Source organism: Gobio gobio (assembly GCF_949357685.1).
Source record: "Gobio gobio genome assembly, chromosome: 17".
NCBI lineage: Eukaryota > Metazoa > Chordata > Actinopteri > Cypriniformes > Gobionidae > Gobio > Gobio gobio.
This window is the reverse complement of record NC_137110.1, coordinates 15,609,445-15,614,308: the sequence shown is the minus strand read 5'-3', so window position 1 is coordinate 15,614,308 and position 4,864 is coordinate 15,609,445.

Here is a 4,864-nt window from a genome sequence, read left to right as displayed (position 1 = left end):
GGTGTGATTTCAGTGAGTGACATCTAGCTACATCTGCCAAGCCCCTCCTGTTGAGCTTCCTCTCTTCTCACTACATCAACAGTTGTTTGCTTCTCTCTACGAGCAACACTAGCAATGATTTCATTTGGAATCCCTAAGTTGTGCATGCAAATGATGGATATCATAATGTTTGCAATAGCCAAAATATATAGCTTGCAAAATGGTTTGCTTCCAGAGTCACGTAAAGGAAGAGTGTGTATTTGAAAGATAAGGAAGGCAGGGCACACACTATTATCTGGTGCCACCCTTACCATCTAATGTACAGTAAAAGGTTCTTCTGGGATGGAAAGTCGAAAGACTTTAATAATGTAACATGAATAAATGTCAGATATTTTACATTTCAGGTCATGTTTACATGTTAAAGGGGTGATGAATTGAGAAATCAACTTTCCCCTGAGCTTTTGATATATAAAAGGTCATGGTAATATAAGAATATCCTGCAAGTTTCAGAGCTGAAAACGTCCTTGTTAGTCAAAGAAAAGCTTTTATAGACACCAGGCCCAGCAAACGATCAATCTCAGAATGTGCCCGGCTATGACGTCTGAGTGTGGTGAAGCACCGCCTCAACAGAAGAAGAACAACGCCTGATTCAGTAGCCCCGCCCACCGACTCGTGCCACTAACATGACACAGGCCTACATGGAGCTAAACCGCATCGAATTTCTAAACATACCGCATAAGCTTCATTCGGATTCCAATATTATGAACGCATGGATGAACTTTATTTTTAATGAATATCCAGCTCACGTGGGGAAGACTTTGCGTTTGTTCCTTCATTTCTGATCACAGATTCGTTTGAGACAAGAGCACAAGAGACTGGATTTGCAGACAGGATGAGATTAACCACACTTATGTGAGTAAAAATGTTTTTAATATGTGATAGTATTGCATTGATACAGATCGTTTGATATCTATTAATTATGTGTACGTGTCTGACTGAACATTAACACGCTGTCAAAGGCTGAAGAATCCTTTATTTGTGGTGTTGTTGGTTCATTGCGAATCGGGATCAGACTCCGACATGTATGGGCCATATATGCGTTTTCCAGACGGGCAACCAAAACGTAAATAGTGAAATAACTTTCTTGAATTCAAGGGCGCGCGCGCGTGTGTGTGTATGGTTCGCTCTTACATCCACCAATCGGGCTAAGTAATAAAAAAATAGCATTCCAATCAATCGCGGGTGGATGAGAGATAAATCATTGTGTTTGTTTAATAAAGACTTTTTTGCGAGGGGAGATTCATTCCGGTTGAGGTTTCCCCACACGCTTTCAGTGTGTATAATCAGCTTCCAGTGTAATGTAGCATTAAAAGTCCTGGCTAATCCAAGCATTATAATTGTAGTAATAGTTGCTCAGTTTTTGAAGTCCATAAAAAATGCACCTGTCCATCGAATATCGTGCTCCATGGGCTCCAGGGGTGTTAATAAAGGCCTTCTGAAGCGAATCGATGCGTTTGTGTAAGAAAAATATCCATATTTAAAACTTTATCAAGTAAAGTTCCAGCCGATCGCCTTCCATGGAAAAGTGTTGAAAGTTGAAAGTGAAACTCAAGATGCGTACGTGACGTCATGACGAGCGTACCTGGTCGCGTTAGTCTTTCGATTGGCAGAGGACCTTTCAACACTTTTTCCATAAATTGAACACGGAAGGTGGTCTGCCGAAACTTTATACTACTTTATAAAGTTTTAAATATGGATATTTTTCTTACACAAACGTCATTTTTGGGTGAACTAACCCTTTAATAAAACTTTAATACATTCGTCATTCATAAACATGATTTATGTCAGAGTTTGTTCAACTCCCATGATTCCACGCTCATTCATGCTACGCCTTTGTTTTGAATAAGCAACCTCTAGCGGCGAAACTTACATACTGTCCCTTTAATGAGGACATCTCATAGGCGCAATGGTTTATATAATGTACAGAAGTGCTGATATTTGCTGATAAGTCCAAACCCACACAAACCTTTTGATATCAGAAGATTTAATGCAAAACTTCTCATGTACACTCAAAAAAATTTTTTTCGATACTGTTCAGTTTATTAAAAAAATTATTTTCATTTAACACCATTGTATAAGGTTTCTCATTCAAACACAATTGCATTGTGTTAAACTGACTTGAAACAGTAGCATTTTAGCTCAACTCAATATTTTCATTTTGAAAGAACATGTTTCAGTTAAGTAGGCCGAAAATAACATTTGATACATTTCATTTGAAGTAAATTAAGTTAATCCAACACAAATATTTACGACCACTTTACTCAATCCATTTGAGTTGAGAGTACATAAATAATTTTAGTTGTTTTGCTTTTTAATGCTTTTAATAGGACTGGATATGGAGAGTAAATGTTGAAATAAAATTGTATTGTATGCATTTTTTTTTTCATCAAGATTAAAAAATTAGAGATTTGTTAATGTTCTTTTATTTTTATATTTAAAAGAGACTGGTATGTTATAGTGTTTTTGGAGGTTACCATTGTGGTGAAGTGTAGAGAATGTGCTTGGGGTGAGGACCTGTTAATAACAATTAAAGTTGTTTTAATAAGAAAAAACAACTACTTTGGGCATGCAATGGATGTAACAAAACCATATTCTGGCTAGCCAATAAGATTTTGTAAAAAAAAAATCTTGTTAGATAACATTTGTAAATGTTGTAAAAATTGTATTTCACTAAATAAAAATAATCAATTAAACTGGATTACTTGTTTAGGTTTTTGTTTGATATTAATTTTAGAATAATTGAACTTAAAGGGTTAGTTCACCCAAGAATGAAAATTAGCCCATGATTTACTCACCCTCAAGTCATCCTAGGTGTATATGACATTCTTCTTTCAGACGAATAAAATCAGAATTATAAAAATTTCCTGGCTCTTCTAAGCATTATAATGGCAGTGAATTGTTGGGTCATTTTTAAAGTCCATAAAAGTGCATCTATCCATCATATAACTGCTCCACACGGCTCCTGGGGGTTAATAAAGGCCTTCTGAAGCAAAGTGGTGCATTTATGCAAGTAAAATATCCTTATTTAAAACTTTATAGACTAAAATAACTAGCTTCCGATGGTCAGCGGTGTATACTTTTTTTAAGTGTGTAGTGAGGACCCCTTCAAATGCCCTCACAACGTATTATTTTATTTATGAAGACACTTTCAAAAATCTGGAACTCACAAATGCACCCAGTGGGAGTCAATCAACGTCCAAAATTTGCAAGATTTTGGGACAAAACTCAAGAGTTATTTGCAAATTGCAATTAGACAAAAAAGTGTTACAACTATCCTGGGCTGCGTTTCTCAAAAGCATCATAAGCCTGATCGTAGAAGCATTGGATCCAATGGCCTTTACAATCAACTTAGCTCATGATGCTTTTGAGAAACACAGCCCCGGTCTCCCCTACAATCAAACATATTGCAAAAAATGTTGCTTCATAGAGATACTGAGATATGTAGGCTATATCCTACTAAAAGAGAGGGGATCTTGCAATCAAATAGTAGGAAAATACAAATTTGTTAATATTTTAAAAATATGTTTATCTGCTTGTCCTCTCCTCTGGTTTTAAAACACCCAACCTATAGTTTGGTTGTACATGAAAGTAATTTAGAAGTTTGTAGTTCTGTGGCTTTTTCAGTAGATCAGTTATCACAGCTGCATTTGCACTGGCATCCAATGAATGATTTGCTTTATATAATCAAACTATTTGTTATCAACTCTGCATGATGATATATAATGGCCCTCCAATTTGTACATAGGAGCTCAACATGCATAATAGTGTTCCTGTGTGAATGTATGTGTCTGTGTTTGGTTTTGCACCTGCTCTACCGCTTTACAGGAAACTTTGACCTCACACCCCCTTCACTGAGACGTTTTCATTCTCATTTGGTGTTCTCTATCCAGGTTTGCCTCTGCAGATACCTGGGCTCTCTGCTGAGACAGCAGCGAGGACAATGTGGTTTTACTCAGAAACACATGCGAGCCGCCTGCCCCATATAAGAACCACCCCAGGACACTTGCGCAACCACCTGCAAATGCATCCCCAAACTCACTTTCAAAATGAGCCCAGCCCAGCCCGTGGGGGACCTTCATGTTCTGAAAGTAAAAGCACGTAAATATTTTGTATGCATTTCCAGTGAATACCTGTGCTGACCTCACCGCATTCCTTTCCATTTGCCCAGATGTGTGTATGGGTCTGTGTTTTTGTGTGAATGACATTTCACTGACACATTGACATTCTGAAAATGAGCTAAACGGAGGAGACACGATGCAGGGGGGGGGGGGGGGGGGGGGGGGGTTTCCACAAGATGCGTGGGACGATCGAGTTTAATAACTATATATTGAGTTCTAACATCCTGTATTTATTCATTTAACATACAAGCCTACAATGTGACAATTAATTACATTGGCCTTCTCATGGATATATAACATTAATACATGGTTGTTTAAAGACATCACTACAATCATTATATTTCATAATATAGCTGTAATAAAACTAATTAATAAAGTTTAGCCTATTTGCTTTAAGCACATAAGGTTTGAACTTGCTGCCATGGTTGGATGTTATGTGGTGTGTGTGAGACAGTTGGTAAGAACAGTGTCAAATACCATTTTTTCATTTATACAATTTATATAGCACCTTTACTTTTTAGGAGTTGTTTAAAGGGCAGGATAGTATAGAGAACAGACAGAGAGCAAAGAAAGAGGGGACAGGAACTGTTAGGGTTAACAGTTTAGGACCCAAGACCAGTAGTGAAAAATGAAGACCAAGAGTCAGGGGTGCAATTAATTAAAGAAAAATTTACTGAAGAATAGTTTGCAGTTTCATCAGCAGAAGC